Raw genomic sequence first — 21,457 nt, 5'->3', positions numbered from 1 at the left:
GGCGATTTTTTACTGAGACTGCTGTTCTTATCTTCGATGTTGATTCATGTAAGTGTTCTCGAGTTGAAAATACAATTTCAAATAGAAGTATAGAGTCGTGTGCATTATGTGCATATCCTGAGTCATGTTCCATTTTCATATAATTAGTAAAAGCGGATTTAGCACTGTAAATTGTAATTGGAAATCTTTTCCAAATTACATTGAAAAGTGTGATTGTTTTCTACAGGAAATATGATTACTGATTTCATAATTAAAGAAATTCCACTAGCCGAGGTTACTCCAACTTTGGCTATGTGTGTACCTGTTAGGCACAAAAGACAACTTTCATAACGCAATGTAAAAATAATAGTGTGCCAAAGCGTTTAAAAATATTCAGATATGGGAAACATCTGTACTCCATTGAGTCTTAAAATATCCAGAGTCCACAGTTACACGTGAAACAGCTCTGCGCTTCACACGGGAAATTGATGCAACTAAAATGCCACGGTCTTCCACCACGATAAATTCTGAAGTAATAGTAGTACCACATAGTTTTTATTTTAATTGTATTTAGTTATACAGTACAAATACAGAGAAATTTCAAAAAATTTCAGATAATGCTTCCACACCCGAAATAAATTAATCTAAAACCGCGAAAATTGTTAACATTGCGGTAACAGTGACTGTGCGGACTGGTTGCCGTTGGGTAAGTCAGAAGTATTCAGATTTTATTCTCGGTGGGTCCTATGATTAGTCACACATCGCTTCTTTCACTTCTCTAGATGTGATGCTAAAAGTTTCACTGTGATTCGGATCTCAAGTTAAGTTGTGGGTCCTTCTGTAACTTCTTGTATGGCTTATTACACGGATCGAAGGAAGGAAAGGTGATAACCCGATAGAACCTTGAGTTATTTATCACAGTTGTTTATAAATGATAGAACGCAGAAATGTCTTTTTGCCGGTTTTATTACCCAAATCCAGATTTCGGTTAGTGCCTAGCCATTATCAATGCACTAGTTTTTAATCTCGATGCACGTTAGTTCCCTGTTATTCAGGGCTAGGCACTAGCCGAAATCTGGATTTGCGTAATAAAACCTGCAAAAAAATAATAATAATAAAGGCGACTGACTGCTGCGCTCTATCATTTATAAATTACATAACAGTCGCGGAGTGCACCCACTTTCCTTATGGAAGGTAACCTGATATCACTGTTCGATCGTAACGAGTATGCTGCGGAATTTTGCTTCAGTTTAGTGTCAGTGTTCCTAATAAATTAGCGCTGCCAGTTCAGTTTCACTATCTTTCAATGTGCTCTCAGCTGTTCGACAAAGGAGTTGGTAAAGGGTCTGACCGCATCATAGCTAGTATGAGGGTTTTTCTATTTTCTGTTATCCTGGATTGAAATGGCATCATCTCGTAATGAAATGACAACGTAATCCTCAATTGGATGAAAGAGCATATCAGTCTTTCACAAAGTAATAAGTGAGCTCTGCTGCAACGATGACTCAAAGACTTATTGTAGAAGAAAAGGTGAAATGTTTAGGTTGATTGTAAGAATTTGTTTTCATTTCTTGCACATAATTCTGAAATAAAAATCCTGTGTTCTGGTGAGTCAGCCATACCAGTAGTGCAACGAAAACTTAACAGTTACGTGTTAAATTACTTATCTGAGATGTTGCAATAGAACAGTACATTATCTGATGCAGTTTCAGATCTTCGTGAAAAATGTACTCAAAGAAGATCTCTTTAGTACAGCAGTACAAGGGATTTTGCAAGAAGTATGTGTACTATCTTTTACAATGAAGTGTGTGAACACATTAGTCGAAACGAGTCAATCTTATGCCGTGTTTGCTTATGTGACTCAAGAAAGAAATTGCAACGCTATTCCGGAAAGTGCCACCTTATCGGCAGTGCGTCTTTTCAGTATTTGCTCAGCTACAACAATGTGTGAAAGAAGACGAAATTACGTCAACATTAGAATAGCTACAACAGCTATCTGTGTAGCAAATCCACAAAACAATTGCGGGTTGCGCCGGCAACTCTGATGTGCTAACAGTTGCCGTTGACTTTTTCCGTTTTAAGGTTGGATTACGCAACGTTACTCAGAAACGCTAACAATTACTCCAGCAATTATCCACTTAGCGAAGATCCACAGTAATTAATACTTAAGTATTATTCAGCAGTTAAGGTAATACTGTATTTGTTCTTTGACAGTCCACATTCTACAACAAATATTGCACCACAAATTTTTATTTATGCTCCCCTTAGAGACAGAAGTAAATAAACTTAAGTAGTGCAATATTTGGTAGTTTTTTTTTTTTTTTTTTTTTTGTGGTTTTAGGGCGCAAAACTTCTATGGTCATTAGCGCCCAGCCCGTGACTTAAGACAGTAAAAAACCGAAATTTAAAACCAGCAGCAATGGGAACAAAGTCAGAAAATTGGAGAAACTAAAAATAGAAGACTGCTTAAAAATCCACTACAGAAAGGGGGTGATTGTCCCCAAAAAAAGCTTCAAATGACTGACGTCATTGCACTGTCACTAATAAACTGTAGAACGCGGTCGGCGGAGCGCGTGTCATCTGCTAAAATCGACGATAGATCAGGCGATAGCTGTAGACGGGAGCGTAACGGATTAAAATAGGGGCATTCAATTAAAAGGTGTCTTACCGTCCACAGCTGAGAGCAGTGGGGACAGAGTGGGGGAGGATCGCCGCTTAAAAGATGTCGATGGCTAAAACGACAATGCCCTATCCGGAGTCTAGCTAAAATTACCTCCTCCCGACGACGCGTTCGGGAGGAAGAGGTCCAAGCGCAAGGAAGGGCTTTCACTTCCCGCAATTTATTACAGGGAAGTGCCGACCAATGGGCATGCCATAATTGAGCAACATGGCGACATAAATCGTTCCGAAGATCGGTGAAGGGAAGCGACTGAATAGCTGGCCGAGGAAGAGAGACTGCGGCCTTGGCCGCTATATCGGCCGCCTCATTCCCACAGATACCAGCGTGTCCCGGGAGCCAGAGGAACGCCACTGAGACGCCCCTCAGGTGAAGCAAGCGCAGACAGTCCTGAATCCGGTGGACCAGAGGGTGCACAGGGTAAAGAGCTTGGAGACTGAGGAGAGAGCTGAGAGAATCTGAGCAGAGAACGTACTGTATCCGCTGATGGCGGCGGATGTAGTGGACAGCCTGGAGAACAGCGTAAAGCTCCGCAGTATAGACCGAACACTGGTCGGGAAGCCGAAAGCGATTTGGGGTGTCGCCAACAATATAGGCACTCCCTACACCTAACGATGTTTTCGAGCCGTCGGTGTAAATAAATGTGGCGTCCGTCATTTCTGCACATAGAGCAGCAAATGCCCGACGATAAACAAGTGTAGGGGTACCATCCTTGGGAAATTGACAAAGGTCACGGAGCAGGCAGATCCGGGGACGGAGCCAAGGCGGAGCTGTACCCCAAGTTGTCAAGAAGGTTTTAGGAAAGCGGAAGGAAAGAGAATGGAGCAGTTGACGGAAGCGGACTCCCGGGGGTAGTAGGGAGGAGGGGCGGCCTGCATACCCTACATCAAAGGAGGCGTCGAAAAAAAGGTCGTGGGCTGGATTAGCAGGCATGGAAGACAGACGGCTAGCATAACGACTCAGGAGGACTGCTCGCCGATTGGACAGCGGAGGTTCAGCAGTCTCAGCATAAAGGCTTTCCACAGGGCTAGTGTAGAAAGCTCCAGACACTAAACGTAATCCACGGTGGTGGATAGAGTCGAGACGCCGAAGAATAGACGGCCGAGCAGAGGAGTAGACTATGCTTCCATAATCCAATTTCGAGCGCACTAAGGCGCGATAGAGGCGGAGAAGGACCACTCGGTCCGCTCCCCAGGAGGTACCATTCAGGACACGGAGGGTGTTAAGTGATCGCAGACAGCGAGCCGAAAGATAGGAAACGTGGGAGGACCAGCATAGTTTTCTGTCAAACATAAGACCCAAGAATTTAGCGACGTCTGAAAACGGAAGGTTGACAGGACCTAGATGTAAGGAGGGCGGAAGAAACTCCTTACGTCGCCAAAAATTGACACAAACGGTCTTACTGGGTGAAAAACGGAAGCCAGTTTCGATGCTCCACGAGTGGAGGCGATCGAGACATCCTTGAAGACGTCGTTCAAGAAGGCTGGTCCGTTGAGAGCTGTAGTAGATCGCAAAATCGTCCACAAAGAGGGAGCCCGAGACATCAGGAGGGAGACAATCCATAATTGGATTTATGGCGATGGCAAACAGTACAACACTCAGCACGGATCCCTGGGGTACCCCGTTTTCTTGGGAGAAAGTACGGGAGAGAGTAGTGTTCACCCGCACCCGAAAAGTGCGCTCTGCCATAAATTCGCGAAGAAAAAGGGGCAGCCGGCCTCGAAAGCCCCAAGAGAACAGTGTGCGGAGGATGCCTGTCCTCCAACAGGTATCGTATGCTCTCTCCAGATCAAAAAATATTGCTACCGTTTGGCGTCGCCGGAGAAAATTGTTCATGATATAAGTGGAGAGAGCGACAAGATGGTCAACTGCAGAACGATGCTTCCGAAATCCGCATTGGGCTGGTGTTAAAAGGCTGCGGGATTCCAGCCACCAAGCTAAACGGTAATTCACCATACGCTCCAAAACCTTACAGACAGTACTCGTGAGAGAAATGGGGCGATAGCTAGAGGGGAGATGTTTGTCCTTTCCAGGTTTCGAAACGGGAACGACAAGAGCTTCCCGCCACCGTCTGGGAAAGGTGCTGCCGGTCCAAATTCGATTATAAAGGCGAAGGAGGTAACGCAGACTATGGGTGGATAAATGCAGCAACATTTGGACATGGATACCATCCGGTCCTGGGGCGGAGGAGCGAGAAGATGAGAGGGCATGTTGGAGTTCCCGCATGGAGAAAACAGTATTGTAGCTTTCGTGATTTTGGGTGGAGAAAGCAAGAGGTCGCACTTCCGCTGCACGTTTCTTCGGGAGAAACGCTGGCGGGTAATTTGAAGAGCTCGAAATCTCAGCAAAGTGCTGACCCAACGAGTTAGAAATTGCGACGGGGTCCACTAAGGTATCATGCGCGACAGTAAGCCCAGAAACCGGGGAGAAACTAGGCGCGCCTGAGAACCGTCGAAGCCGACTCCAAACTTCCGAGGAGGGAGTGAAGGTGTTAAATGAGCTAATAAAGAATTTCCAGCTTGCCTTCTTGCTATCGCGGATGACGCGACGGCATCGCGCACGGAGCTGCTTATAGCGGATACAGTTGGCCAAAGTAGGATGGTGACGGAAAATGCGAAGAGCACGTCGCCGCTCACGTATTGCGTCACGGCATGCCTCGTTCCACCAAGGAACTGGGGGGCGCCGGGGCAATTCGGAGGTGCGTGGTATTGAACGTTCCGCAGCTGTAAGGATAACGTCGGTAATGTGTGTGACCTCATCGTCGACGCTGGGAAAGCGACGGTCATCGAATGTCGCGAGAGACGAAAAAAGGGTCCAATCGGCTTGGGCAAACTTCCAGCGTCGCGGGCGCATATATGGCAGTTGAGGCTGCAGTCTGAGGACACATGGAAAGTGGTCACTCGAGTGTGTATCATCAAGGGCGAACCATTCGAAGCGCCGAGCTAGCGGAACAGTACCGACCGCAAGGTCCAAATGAGATAAGGTTGTCGTGGAGGCAGACAAAAATGTGGGGACCCCAGTGTTGAGGCAAACTAGATCCGCTTGGTGGAAGACGTCTAGCAATACGGAGCCACGTGGACAAGGGTGTGGAGATCCCCAAAGCGGGTGGTGGGCATTGAAGTCCCCAACCAGCAAATAGGGGGGTGGAAGCTGACCAAGAAGATGAAGGAGATCAGCTCGTGCCATTGGTGTGGACGATGGAATGTATACAGTACAAAGAGAGAACGTGTATCCGGAAAGTGAAAGACGGACGGCGACAGCTTGGAAGGAAGTGTTTAAGGGGATTGGGTGATAATGGAGAGTATCGCGGAGAAGAATCATGAGTCCTCCATGGGCTGGAGAGCCTTCAACAGAGGGGAGATCATATCGGACAGACTGAAAATGAGGGAGAACAAAGCGGTCATGGGGACGCAGCTTTGTTTCCTGAAGACAGAAGATGACCGGCGAGTAGGAGCGTAAGAGGACCGACAATTCATCCCGATTGGCTCGAATGCCGCGGATATTCCAGTGGATAATGGACATGGGGTGAAAAGAGAAAGGAGGAATGTGACCAAAGTTGCTGTCAACTCAAAGACTGCTCGGAGCTAGCAACCGACAGCATGGAATGGCATTCAGCCGAAGGCAGAAGATCCTGATCCATAAGTTGGTCAGGAGCAGTCCCTGCCACCAGCGATCGGCCGGTTGACCGGCCACCAGCAGTGCGCCTCGGCGACACAGAAGATGGCCGAGGGCGATTTCCGCCAGGAGGTGCTGTAGAGGGGGCACGCCTTGGCGGAGAAGGAGAGGAACTGGGTTTCTTTGTAGCCTTCTTGGAAGAATGTTGTTTAGAGGAAGGAGGAACCGATGGTTGTGAAGCTGCGGTCCGTAAAAACTCTTCACGAGTATGCTCTTTTTTCGAAGACTTGGCGTCCGACTTTTGGGCTCGAGATGTAGCAGAACCCGACGAAGGGTGAGCCATAGAGTGGGCAGGCGAAAGTGGTGAGGTTGAACGAGCGATCTTTGCGCTGGCCGATCTGACGACCGTGGTACTAAAGGTGAGGTCGCAAGTCTGCGTGGCCGCCTCCTTTGTTGGCCGAGGAGAAGCAAGGACAGTGCTGTATTTTCCTGTCTGAGGCACGGTGGGCTTGCGACTGGCGAATAATTTTCGAGCAGCAAAGGTCGACACCTTTTCCTTCACCCTTATTTCCTGGATGAGCTTCTCATCCTTAAAAACGGGGCAATCTCGAGAGGAAGCAGCGTGGTCACCCATACAGTTGATGCAGCGAGGGGATGGAGGTGGACAAGCACCCTCATGGGCATCCGTGCCACACGTAACACATTTGGCTGGATGGGAACAGAACTGGCTGGTGTGATTGAACCGCTGACATCGATAGCAACGCGTAGGGTTTGGGACGTAAGGGCGAACGGAAATTATCTCATAGCCTGCTTTGATTTTCGATGGGAGTTGAACTGTGTCAAATGTCAAGAAGACAGTACGGGTTGGAATGATGTTCGTGTCAACCCGTTTCATTACTCTATGAACTGCCGTTACGCCCTGGTCAGACAGATAGTGCTGAATTTCTTCGTCAGACAATCCATCGAGGGAGCGTGTATAAACGACTCCACGCGAGGAATTCAAGGTACGGTGCGGTTCCACCCGGACAGGGAAGGTGTGGAGCAGAGAAGTACGCAGCAATTTTTGTGACTGGAGGGCACTGTGTGTTTCTAACAACAGGGTGCCATTCCGTAATCTGGAACAAGACTTTACAGGACCTGCTATTGCGTCGACTCCTTTCTGAATAATGAAAGGGTTGACCGTGGAGAAGTCGTGACCTTCATCAGACCGAGAAACAACAAGGAACTGTGGCAACGATGGAAGAATCGTCTGTGGCTGAGACTCAGTATGCTTACGTTTGTGACTAGACTTAGTGGAAGGTGAGGAAACCATTGCGGAAGAATCCCCCATGATTACCGGCGTCTCCGATGGCGCGCTCCTCCCTTGTGGGGGCCCTCTCTGAGGGCACTCCCGCCTTAGGTGATTGTTCACACCTCAGGTCACACCTCCCGACAAACGGACGGAGGGACCAATCGGCATTTTCGGAAGGTATCAGCTCGGGTAATCACCCCTCCCTGGGCCTGGCCGTTACCAGGGGGTACGTACGTGTCCTACCTGTCTACCCGGGGCGGGGAATTACGCGTTACCCCGTCACCGGCTACGCACGAAGGGCGTGGGTCGGCCTTCAGACACGCACAGGGAGGAAGAAAAAGAAAGGGAAGGGAAGGGAAGGAAGAGAAGTCTCAAACGCCGCAGCGGAGAAAAGAGAAAGAGAAGAGGTAAGGAAAAGAGAAGGACAAGGGAAGGAAAAAGACAGAGAAGGACAAAGGAAGGAAGAAGACATAAAAGCAAGGAAGGCAAGAAATGCAGTACATTTACGAGCGTCCGTCTCCGGACGTAGGCACAAACCATACTCCCAGATGGGGAGAAAGAGAAGGAAAGAGCCAGAGGTGAGGGGAGGAGGGGCGAAGATAGGGATGGGGAAGGATGCGGAATGGGAAGGTATGCAGCCCGGAAAGGAAGGAAGGCCACATTAGCTCGGGGACCCGTGCTCGCTACGCACGTATCCACAAAAGAGTTGTGGACCCCCTGGGGGGAATATTTGGTAGTGTTTGTTCAATAAATGTTTTGCAAGCTGAAGTGTTACCACACTCTTGGATGAATAAATAGAAAAACTTTTGCAGTATACAGAAAGTGTCTCCTGCCCACAGGCAATCCAAAGAGCTTTAGAAAAATATTTCCGCCTCAAACTAGTCCATTCCTTAGTCCAACCTCATCTTTTCTATTGTGACGTAATTCAACACGGCACAAGTAGTGGTTACTCCAGACGATCCGACGTAGCTATGAACGCCTGCGTATGACTCGAATGTGCGATATTCGGTTGTTTCAGCCCATCAGTCATCCTCATACTTAGGTTGGATGAGACCGGCTAGGCCGCGACATTTTCGTGTCCTCTGTTTACTTCAACGGTTCCTTATTGGAGTCCTCAGCAGCTCGTCTCGCATAACAAATACCAATCATTCCGTAACTTCAATACCAGATCGAGTAGATCCAGTATCTTTCGCTGTACCTTTGCATAACATCAAATCAATTTCAGCCACATTCATTACTAAATAATGATAATAATAATCATAATGATAAGAATCATAGGTACGCGTACGACAGCATGTGTACCTGCGCAAAAACAGGACTTTACAGTGCTCATACCTCGGGTTCTACTGGTGATACAGTGTTAAGTTTTTCTGATAGCTCTCGGGCTAAGGAGCATTTGAATACTCAGCAGAAGTATCGCCTTAGTGTCACTATCATACAGCAAAGGGTCAAAGTATGAATATTACACACTTCCTACTGCTTAGGTAAACATAAATTGTTTTTTCTTTTTGCATTTTATGCAGTCTACCGTAGAGTTTATGGGACTTACGGTGGCACCATTAGTTCACGGGCGTTTCCTCGGAAAACGCCAAGAAAGGGCCCTTTTTACTGTATTTTCGCTATCATCGGCGTAGCAAACACCAGTCGACGATTCAAAGACGGCTACGCACATCAAGTGGCTAAAATTTTTTCCTATATATTCCCACGATCCCGATCTCTAATATCCTTGAAAATTGTCTTTATGTACCTACAAATTTCTACGAAATCCGGTATAAGATGAAATCTAAGTAACACAACTGCAGTAAATTGCTCATATTTTCTACATCTACATACATACTCCGCAAGCCATCTGATTGTGTGTGGCGGAGGGTATGTTCTCCACGCATTTATATAAAAAACTCCCCCGTTTTCAAAAATGTTTATCTGTCATCGATATACTCCCAACACCCAGGCGCGGATTCCTAGGCGGCTATACTCAGCAAATTGCTACAATTTTTACGATTTATTCCTAAGATGACCATCTGACATTTTCTTCATATCTTTGTTCGTTTCCGGGATACTGATATTCAAAGCTACCCTACTAGTACAAGCAAAATACGCACGTAAAATTAGGTGAGGCAAAAATGTAGTTTATAAAGTGACGCAGCACAGAAATGTGCTGATAGTGTCTCCGTTATCTGGGAATCTCTTATTTTAGTACTGAAGCAAACTAATTTTTTGCACATAAAATCCGATCTGAGGTCTAAAATTAGTCTTGCGATATTTCAATTTCACAACTAAATTTTACTATCTAAAACATTTTTTATAAGAGATGTCTTGCTGCAGCAGGGAAAATAAGCCAACGAGCAGAGAAACATTTATCACAGCACAAAAACAGAGTATGTACCTGTTTATTTAAAACACTGAACAGTGGGGCACAAGTTGCCTCGTTCTAAATTCCTCAGCACCTTTAAAAATTTTCCCAAAAATTTTTGATTGCGAGCATAGTCCCGCTTTTTCATGCTGAGAAAAAGAGTGGCAATGGCAAAGAGACAAAAGTAACAAGTACGGAAGATAGTAGACACCGGTTCTGTTATAGGAAGAGCGAAGGACAATGGCAGTGTATCAGAAAGGGGGACAGAGTGCCACTGGAACAAAGTTGACAGCGACAGAACGCTGGTAGAAAAAGAATGAAGGACACAACGCCAGGGGAGGAAGGAATGAAGAGAAAGAGGGTGAGAGCCAGTGATAATGGGAAAGAATATATGACGATGACAATGGGGCGGAGAGGGGGTGGGAAGGGGGGAGGGGGAGTGAACGAGAGAGAGAGAGAGAGAGAGAGAGAGAGAGAGAGAGAGAGAGAGAGACTATTAGAGTAAACGGAGACTAATAGTGGGAAATAAAGGGACTGTGCCTATGTAAGAGAGAGAAAGAGAGAACAATGAACTGGGCTGAAAGAGAGAAAGGACAACAGTGCATGAGTGTGCGCTACGTATAGCTATGGAGTAGTAGGTGAGGGGAACAGTTAACGGAGGCTGTAGGAGTTTGACGTGATCTGCATGTTAAAGCGCGAATATGTTCGCATGCCAAAATTTGAGAAAAATTTTGAAGATGCTGCTGAGGAAGATAGAACGACGCAGCTGGTATCCCACTTTTTAGTCTTTTAAATGGACAGGAACATATTCGCAAGTTTTGTGCTCCAATAGCAGCATTTTTCCTCTGGTTTTACATGACAAATTCCACATATTCATACTACATAAACAATAACTATATATATCGCTCATGTGCTCTACGAAGTGCAATGTTGGCAGACAGATTGGATAGCTGTAAGAGTCCCACGTCTATACTTGCCAGGTCAAAAACGCATAAAAACAAAAATCCGCCAGTACCAAACACAGAAATAACCGGAAAATGTGCATTCTGACAATGGAAGTTAACGGAAGCCAGACGGGAGTGCAACCTCCAATTTTCAAATAAACGAAACAATAGTTTCCAAGACGGATTAGAAGGATGGTTTACGACATTCGGAGGTTTGAGTCTGGCCGTGAGCCGTGCACGGATAGCCAAATGGTAAGCGGGAAATACGGGTTCAAGTCCCGTTCCGGTACAAACTGTCATTGTCATTCAATTCTACAGCTGATGATTGTCATTTGTGATTGCGAATACATTTAATGTACAAATACATTAAGTTCGTTTACATTTTAAGCTGGCCCAGTTTTAGATCCCTCACTGGAGAGCATGTATTCAAACACAAATTTATGCAACTGAGTAAGGTGTGATTTGTACTCTGTACATTAGAAGATCGGGCGATGGATTACGTCTCCTACCATTATTTGTTCCAAACTACTGGTTTAACTGTTCTTCGCACGAATACACTAGTTGGTATCCCACAATCACTAATCTTTCAACCGTGGGTGGCCTTTACATGCAAAAAATTTCCGATATAGTTCCTTACAGTGTCGTACCGAGTCTTTACTGGCTCTGGATAAACCAATACAGGCAGTTCAAACTTACATGGCTGTCTTGCCGTTGAAAACATCAGTCTTTTCCACAAATCACTGATACATTTGAAATAAAAATTTCATTCACACTGACTAACACACTTGACTGAGAAAGAGTATGCCTTTCCAGTTGAACTAGTTTGTAAACAAAACCACAAAGCTTAGTGTTAAAATACTAAATCCGCTTTCATGTAAATAAGTTTCTTTTCAGTAATTTGTTTCCTTCTAGCTCTATTTTCAATTCTGCGATGGTGTCAATGAAGTGGCTGCGATCAAGCAGTTGGCAACTTTTCTGCTCTTATTTCGCAAAAAAGCTACAGATTACGTTTTGAAAAACTAAGTAGCGCTATAGAGGCATCGGTTTTATCGACGATAAACTGGCATTTCGAAAGCAGACGATTGTGGAAAATCTCCAGCGACGACACTACCACCAATAAAACGAGAAATGCTTATGGCATGGACATGTCAAATTCAGTTGCACAAAAAAGGAAGATATAAATTAATTTGGTGTTTCTCTTAGTCGTCACTTTTCTTTGGAACTTTTCTGTTCTTAGTTTTCCCGAGTCCTTTCAGTTTGCAGCAGGCTGAGTGACTCTCGAGCCGAATTCTTGTCTGCATTTATGTCTCACTAGACTCACTAACCACGTACTAACTGATTTAAAGAGTCTTGTGGCTGGAGAAATCTCACGATAGGAAGTAACGCAGACCTAGTTACGCTAGATACCAGAGAAGGTGATATTCACCGGGTGCAAAGCTTTACACGCATGTGCGATACTTTGATCGATAATCTCTCGTCCATCGCGTTACTTAACAGTAGCGGCGGGTACAAACTGAAGCAAATACATGGAGTCTCTGGAGAGATCTTTGCGGCACGCAGCGTCAACGTCGAATGTAACGTGATGGCGATAACCTATCGTGTGTAACTGCGCAAGGTCGCTGGTAACTAGGTCGAGACAAAGTTCCGTCTACTGTGGACGGACTGCTTGCCAAATCCCAAGTCTCAGGCTACATGAACGTTCTTCAAACATTAGAAAACACGCAGTATCGTGCACAAAAATCCCGAAATACATGTTTCAAGTGCTTCCCATGCCTTGTGGTAGAATTGAGGCACCAGTATTCCAATAAGCAACGCTTAACAATACACTATGTAAGAATAGCAAAAATAATAGCAAGAATTTTTCGTCCAGTGTAAGGACGCCCAAGTCGTTGCAACTGGTGACAACCCTAGCGAAATCTCACGAAAATATTGTGCCTCCGTATGGAACTGTGAATAGCCTTTCGAATAGTCTAGCTACATTACATCTGACCATGACATCCTCGTGCGTGGAAAGAGCGCACTTCGGATGCTCGACATTTACGAAGACATTTTGTTTTTAGCGACGAATATCTTATACTTAAAGCGCAGTAATTTTGTTTGAACACAGAATCAATTCAAATTCTGCTATACATGAAAATGTGTGAAGTAAAATGGCACTTCTGTGAATCATTTACACTGCACTTTCTAGTTTGATCCGACCTGAGTTATCGACCGCTGGGAACAATTCTATGTTTAAGCCACCTGCAGCCATTTATGGGTAACAGGAGCTAAAACTTAACTACGCATAGAATTTGTCAGCGACTTGCCTGGTGCTTTGGAATTGTTGAGTTTAGCGATCTAGTTGCTTTTTAACATCACTAGCAACACTAGGGAAAATATCTTTGTATCTGCATAGATACTCCGCAAGCCACCGCAGGGTGCGTAGAGGGGGGTGCCCTGTTACCACTACTGTTCATTCCCTCCCCTGTTCCACTCGTAAACAGAGCGAGGGGAAAACAGCTATCTATATGCTTCCGTATGAGCCCTAATTTCTCGCATCTTCGCACACGTAATGTGCGTTGGCGGCAGTAGAATCGTTCTGCAGTCAGCTTCAAATGCCGGTTCTCTAAACTTCCTCAATAGTGTTCCTCGAAAAGAACGTCGCCTTCCCTGCAGGGATTCCCATTTGAGTCCCCGAAGCATCTCCGTAACACTTGTGTTTTGTTCAGACAGACGTACAGGTGACAAATCTATCAGGCCGACTCTGAATTGCTTCGATATCTTCCTTCAATCGCACTTTGTTCGGAACCCTAACACCCAGGAATAGGTCCGCACCAGCGTCCTATATGCTATCTCCTTTGCATGTAACCCAAATTTTCCTAAAATTCTCCCAATAAACTGATATCTACCATTGGCCTTTCTACCACAGTTCTCGCATGCTCGTTCCATTTCATATGTATATCTATCTACAACTACATCCATACTCCGCAAGCCACCTGACTGTGTGGCGGGGGGTACCTTGAGTACCTCTATCGGTTCTCCCTTCTATTCCAGTTTCATATTGTTCGTGGAAAGAACGATTGTCGGTATGCCTCTGTGTGGGCTCTAATCTCTCTGATTTTATCTTCATGGTCTCTTCGCGAGATATACGTAGGAGGGAGCAACATACTGCTTGACTCCTCGGTGATGGTATGTTCTCGAAACTTCAACGAAAGCCCGTACCGAGCTACTGAGCGTCTCTCCTGCAGAGTCTTCCACTGGAGTATATCATCTCCGTAGCGCTTTCGCGATTACTGAATGATCCTGTAACGAAGCGCGCTGCTCTCCGTTGGGTCTGCTCTCTCTTCTATCAACCCTATCTGGTAAGGGTCCCACACTGCTGAGCAGTATTCAAGCAGTGGGCGAACAAGCGTACTGTAACCTAATTCCTTTGTTTTCGGATTGCATTTCCTTAGGATTCTTCCAATGAATCTCAGTGTCATCTACTTTACCGACGATCAACTTTATATGATCATTCCATTCTGAATCACTCCTAATGCCTACTCCCAGATAATTAATGGAATTAACTGCTTCCAGTTGCTGACATTGTAGCTAAATGATATGGGGTCTTTCTATGTACTCGCAGCACATTACACTTATCTACATTGAGATTCAATTGTCATTCCCTGCACCATGCGTCAATTCGCTGCAGATCCTCCTGCATTTCAGTACAATCGATATACCACAGCATCCTCCGCAAAAAGCCTCAGTGAACTTCCGATGTCATCCATGCAACATTACGCACAGATATTTAAACGACTTCACTTTGCCAGGCAATATTGTATCCGAACATTACAGGTTTGTTCTTCCTACACACCCACATTAACTTACGTTTTTCGCATTCAGAGCTGGCTGCCATTCCTCACACGAACTAGAAATTTTGGTCTATGTCGTCTTGTACCTTCCCGTAGTCACTCAACTTTGACACCTTACCGTACACCACAGTATCATCAGCTCAACCTGTCCACCAAATCATTTATGTGTAAGGAGAACAGCAGCAGTCCAGTCCGATCACACTTTCCTGAGGCACTCCTGACGATAGCCTAGTCTCCAATGAACGTCGAAGGCAACATATTAGATTCTATTATTTAAGACTACTAATCGAAACGTCCTGTGGTCCCCGCTCACTCCCAACCACTGCTTAGATTTCGGACAAAAGTAGTCTGCGGTGACGGCCTAAGATTTCCGGTGTAAGGAGTCCCCATCATTCTGGCAACGGCCTCGCTAAAGAAGGCGGAAGAGTGGACAGAAGCTGGGTATACCTTCTTGTCCTTGGGATGAGCAACTAACCCCAAAAGGCGGAAAAACCAGCACTGAACAACGGCATGATGATGCAGAAAGCAACGGAAATGATTGCATTAACCAGACGACGTGTACCCACCGGAAATATGGCTTTCAACTGAGAAACTGTCATGATGATCGAGTCACTGGAGACAGATTCCGGAATAGCCTCTATTAGGACCTCTGTCAGCGACTGACAAGTTTGAGGTGACCATGAAAAGGAGATTAATTAACCAACGGAAGGGTCCAATTCGAGTCAGAGGAAGTGGTGGGGAAGTTAATCTGGAAAGAGAATACAAGGCCCCAATCTGGAAATAGGTGTGAAGCGAAATGGAACGAAGAGAATGATTTATGCTGAGATCAATATGATATAAACCCAACGGCTGCAGAAATCGTAATGGGAGTATGATTCGTCAGGAATAAGAACGCGGGTCAGGACTTTAGAGTTCAGTGCTAGCTTCGTTCTCATTAGAAACAGGAGCAGAACATCAACCACACTGAACAACCCTGTTTCACTCCCATTTCAACTTACTTCCGCTTCCCTCATGTCCAGCTCTCTTAACTGCAGACTGGTTTCTGTACAAGTTTGAGACTCATTTGCCCCCTGCAATTTACCTATGCAACCTTTAGAAATTCGAGCCTTGTATCCCACTCATCACTGTTGAGTGTTTCTACTAAGTCTAGGAGAGGTAACTAGCTGCATGTGTCAAATGGTTCAGTACCACCAGTGCAGGAGAAGCGCCTCTTAGGTGCATGACAAAATTATACAAAGCGTGGCAAATTAGTGTAACAGTTTAAATCTTTACTTACACTTCGTAAGCCACGGTATGTGACTGAGGATGACTGGTATAATCCTGCTCTCCTCCACTCAAGAACTTTTTTTCTGAATGCGCCTTTGGCTAATTGCGTCATCCTGGGGCGTTCATATCTTATGATATAAACTTAATAGCAGCGTCGAGAGGCGAATATACTTCAGACATTATGAAAGGTTCTTCCAAGTTTCCTCTTATTCCGCCAAGCAACGTGTTACACATTTTCGTATTGGTTCTGTAAATGTTCTCCGTGGGAGCAGTTTTTTCGTCTCTACAGAAACTATGACTTTTCACTTTAAGAGGATTCGAAAATTCTGCAAACATGCTTCCTTTAGTTTAATGTTTTGGCGTAGTTTTGGCACTTTCATACTCCTCAGTGGATTAATTTCGTTTTAGTTTCGCATAATGTTTTAAGGCAAAGCAGCAATCTTACACAGACTTTAAACCAGGTGCCGGATCTAAGGTTCGGTTGTGGCGGATCAAATACTCTCTCCCCACCCCTCCTGCCCAAAATATAACTTACCGCCACCCTCACTTAACGACTCACGTAGATGCCTACCACTTGATTACATCAGTGCTTAGTAGATTGCCATTAAGGTATTAATCATATGAAAAGAATCGGACGATCAAAACAATTGCAAAATGATTTAGATAAGATCTGGATGGTACGAAAAGTGGCAACTGACTAAATATTGGAAAGTGATGTCCACATGGATACTACAAGAAATCCGCTAAATTTCTGTTACACGATAAAGCGCACAAATCCGAAGGCTGTAAACTTAACTAAGTACCTAGGGATTACAATTACCAATAATTTGAATGGAACGCTCTCACTCCATTTTTGTGGGGAAAGTAAAGCAAAGACGGAGATACACTTAGAAAATGGAACAGGTGTACTAAAGGGATTGCTTACACTACGCTTGTCCACCCTCTTCTGGAATATTGCCGTGTGTTGTGGGTCCTGCATCAACCACGATTAACGGAAGACATGGAGAAAGTTCAAACAGGGGTAGTACGTTTAGTATTATTGTGAAACAAGAGTGTGCCATAGATATGATGCAAGAATTGGGGTGGCAATCACCAAAACTAAAGCGTTTTTCCTCTCGACAGGAGCACCCCATGAAATTTCGATCACTATCTTTCTCATCAGGGTATGAAAGTATTCTGCTGGCGCCGACCTGAACATGAGACAGTCATCATAATGAAACGAGAGCTCGCACGGTAAGCTTCCAGAGTGGAACGGTAGACTAACAGCTCGAAGGTGGTTCGATGAACCCTCTGCACAACACTTAACTAAATTGCAGAGTAATCACGTAGAAGTAGATGTTCAAACATTTGAAAAGACCTGTTTCGTGCAATTTATGTAATCCTTTCAGAAGAAAGTTCCTTATTGAGAAAAAATTTTTATTCTGCCATGCTATCTGATGATTTTAGAAGCAAGATTATAGAAATACGAACCTGTTGTGCAATTATATTTAAATATGGTGTTTTATGAACTAAAATTTAATAAACGCTTGTTGTAATGAACTGATTAGAAATTACCATGGAAAAATTAACATTGTTATTCAGTGGAATTCCATGTAATCTGATGCTCACAAGCTGCTGCGCACTGTTACATTCAACTGGTATTTTCATGATTATGCACAACAGATGGCAGCACCTTTATGTGACTAACAGTTCTCGAAGTTTTACAAAAGTTTTCCACTGAGGAAAACACTGTTGCAGCTGAGACCCAGCAAAAATGAATGTACACAATTCTAGCCACTGGGACACTGGCTTAAGAACTACAATAGCATCCAACTTTCATTACTACGACACTCAATTTATACGGTGTACGATGTAACACCATTATCACAGTTTCACTTGCATTAAGACTGAACACTGGTTTGCCGGTTACGGCATATAAGTGGGGCTAATGTATCTGTCTTTTCCGCCTACTTTTGAGAATGTCGGCCTCGTGGGGGCTCTATCCCTTTTGTACTGCCTGATTCAACTTTCCGTGGACCGTACTCCACGCTGTGAAGTCGCGATTTGCAGTTGACACCAAGCATTGTGACAGCCTGTGAGTGGGTATCGGGAATATTTTCCATAGCAGCCACACCGCAAACCAATGCACGTGGGCCAACCTTCACGAACACGACGAGTATCTTGTGTTAAAGCAAGCCTGAAACCTTTAAGAATTTCTTTCCATTTTCGGGACAGTTTTCGCGACGCTGTATTCTCCGAAGCTTAGAAGAAAAATTTGGAGCATAATTGTAAGCTTTTAGCAAAATTTGAAGTAATAGTCTATATCGCAAATTTTTGTTAAAATTAAAAAATCACATGTCAGTGGTAACCGGTTTCGATCATATCTAGATCAGCAACAGAACATGTCCAAATAGGTGGTGAGCGGACGAAGAGCGGTGCAATGAGATGTCTGAAGACAACTTGAGTAATGGCCGGAGGCGTCTTCCTACACCTGTAAGTGCCACAATCATATCTTCTCACCACATGAGGCATGGTCTGATCATGATATGATCTAAACCAGTTACCAGTGAGGTGCGATTTTTAATTTTTAATAAAAATTTGTGATCAAGTCTGATTTCGAATTACCTGACCAGATCAATGCTGTTTTTCAACAATTATTCAAATGTAAACGTATGCTTCCACGGCCGTTGTCAATCAAAATTCTCCTGGGTTTGAGGCCGCATTGTCAACTATAAAATTCCCACGTTTCGGCGACTGTTGCAAGGCGGCTTCCTCACGATGTATTGCAATACACCCTGAGGAAGGTGCCTTGCAACACTCGCCGAAACGTCGGAATTTTATAGTTGACAATGCGGCCTCAAACCCAGAAAAATTTCCATTGACAACGTATTCAATAAATAATTATTTTAGTAAAATGTTGACTAGGAGCGGGGCGGGAGATTATGTGCCCCATTACCCCCCCTCCCCTCCCCATGCTGCTTTTCCCTACGAGCCCTCTAAGATGAATTTTGCATTCATTTGTGTTCGTAATTGGGCGAACATAAGAAAATGAAAGGCGTCATTTATCTTTGGTGCGTGTTTCCAGCACTGCCCTTATGGATCTTTTCAGCTGTCCCCTCTGATAATCGCCAACGTTTCCATGGAACACTAGTGCTCCTTATGGCGCAGGTGTGTATATATTTACCCAATACTCTTCGCAGCCATACCCAATACTCTTCGCAGCCAACAGGCTGATTTTGACATCTTCCATACAGCTTCCTCCCATGCCGATAGTTTGTGTTCTGGTGGTGTCGACAGATTGACTACTTCAAGTCTTAACAGACCGTCCCTGAGAAGTTTTTCTGCAGTTTACAAAATGAAAAAGTACCTTCCAAATTCGAAGAATCGTTTACAAGTAGACACTACACATGAAACGTCGCTTAAGATATGTTGAACACTTGACTAAGAATTTATGATCTCTTACTACCATGCTGAAAGAGTGGATTCACATATTTATCGTATTTTTCAGCCAGAGGTTTACGCCCTTAGCTTTTGAAAAAAAAAAATATTTCTGGAACTACACGCAAAAAGTTTTAGCAATATCCTCCAATGGATCCTAACATTTAGGGGACTTTCTTGCGCTAAGACTCGCGGCATATCACACAGCTCTATCAATTCATTCCTTTGGTAGTATTGACCCCCACGCATATGAATAAATTATGGGCGAACATTTCTACCTGACGTTAAGAAGTCTCGTTAGTAGATTCAGTTCCTAGTTCATTTTATAAGAAAATCATGATACAGTTACAACTTTAATGCTTCAAATGTTTAGTGCTGAAGCGGTAAAAGTTTCTAGAACGTGAGATTAGAAGTGAATAGCACTATAATTTTATATTTATTTTCCTTGCCGCATTTTAGTGTTTGACACTCCGTTACTACTACAGCAATACTGTGACAAAGCAATTCCGAATTTTTCGCCTATTATCTGTATCAGTAATCTGAGTATACATCTTTGAACTTCATGACAATTTTCTGAACAGAATACCAACAACCAATGGACCTCATGTAATTTTGATCTAACAAACTGCGGGTTTTTTCTACTCATTGTGATTTTCTGCTGATAAACACAGCGCGGGAGTTAACTATTGACACAAGGCCCTGTTAATATTGAGTTACGTGTTCCATCCACACTCACTACACTGTCTTCGACAAAATGACATTATTTGTCCATAAACAAAGCTAGCCCCATTTGCAACGAAGTGCCTAAATGGAGCGTTAAGTAACTAACAGGAGCAACTGTTTCTCTCACTTCTATCATTTAGGCTAATTAATAAGTGAGTAATACGTCAAGTGACGGGGCAGATGAAGCTTTTGTCTGTTACACGATACAACTAATTCTAACTGAAATAAGTAATTATGCTCCTGGTTTAAGGACTAATCTCTGAGACGCTAATACTAAAAATAAGCAATTTAACATCTGTGCAACAATGGGATGTTAATTTACCTATTCCGCTAGAATTTACGTAAATTGTGACCACACTGCTCGCATAATAAAGTGTTTCGTAGCGCAACACAGTATTCAAGCAGGTGTCAAAAGTCTACCGCATTTAAAAGTCTACCGCTGATTTACAACACACTGACGCTTAAGAGCAGTGGCCACAGCCGTAAGTCAGCAGCTGTTCTTTGTGAGCACGAGGCGCCGCGTGGACTCACCAGTTAATCAAGCAGCGGGCGGCGTGCCAAGAGCTGCTGCTGCAACCTGCCCCAACGCCGTAAGCCGTGCACCGTCCCACCACAACTGCCGGTCAGCTGAGCACTGCACAACCCTGTAGCAGAACCGGCCGCGCGCGCTCTGGCCACAGCTGTCTCATTGCGCAAGATGGGGCAACGTCGCCGAGCTGCGCATGCGCGTGCACTCCGCTGCCAAGAGCAACCGACAGACGCCCGGCGTCGTCGGCGTCCATTGTATGCACAGCGTTTCACGACTCCCAGGAACTCGGCACCGTTCTGTCGGGGAAGCCCAGTCTCTCGCGTGGTGACACAAGTCCTTTAAAAGACCTCTCTCTGTCTCTCGCTTCGCAGTATCACAAAGACCGCTGCAGATGTTTTCCGCTGGCCTTGGGATGAGAAGTAGTTCAACAGTTTCCCAGAAATAGCCATACTTTGTTCGCCACAAGAACCGAAATCGGTTCATTGCCTCGTCCCTTACCTTCTTACATAGGGATGAGAAAAACTGGCCAAACCGATACCGGGATTTTAGTTCTGAATAATCTGTATTTTTTGGTGTTTATTTGGTCTCGGTTATAACGGGTGTTTTTATTCTTCACCAGTAATCGGCTACAAAAACAAGCCGGCCGGTGTAACCGTACGGTTCTAGGCGCTACAGTCTGGAACCGCGTGACCGCTACGGTCGCAGGTTCGAATCCTGCCTTGGGCATGGATGTGTGTGATGTCCTTTTTTTTTTCTCTTTATTGTTATTTTCAAACCCGTACAAACAGGCAAGCTGGCAGCAGCATGTTACGCCGCTCTTCAGCCATAGA

General features: G+C 44.7%; 1 protein-coding gene across 1 annotated transcript in view; it reads right to left on the bottom strand.

Moving 5' to 3' along the window:
* The window catches only part of LOC126163018 (probable multidrug resistance-associated protein lethal(2)03659), a 262,484-nt gene extending 241,747 nt beyond the window's left edge, over positions 1-20,737 (bottom strand). Inside the window, exon 1 of the mRNA XM_049919887.1 lies at positions 20,630-20,737. The gene's annotated coding sequence lies outside the window, so the exon portion shown is untranslated. The remainder of the gene's footprint in view (positions 1-20,629) is intronic.
* Between the last annotated feature and the right edge of the window lie 720 nt (positions 20,738-21,457).

This window comes from Schistocerca cancellata, chromosome 2 (genome assembly GCF_023864275.1).
Source record: "Schistocerca cancellata isolate TAMUIC-IGC-003103 chromosome 2, iqSchCanc2.1, whole genome shotgun sequence".
Taxonomy (NCBI): domain Eukaryota; kingdom Metazoa; phylum Arthropoda; class Insecta; order Orthoptera; family Acrididae; genus Schistocerca; species Schistocerca cancellata.
This window is presented reverse-complemented; position numbering and strand designations above follow the sequence as displayed.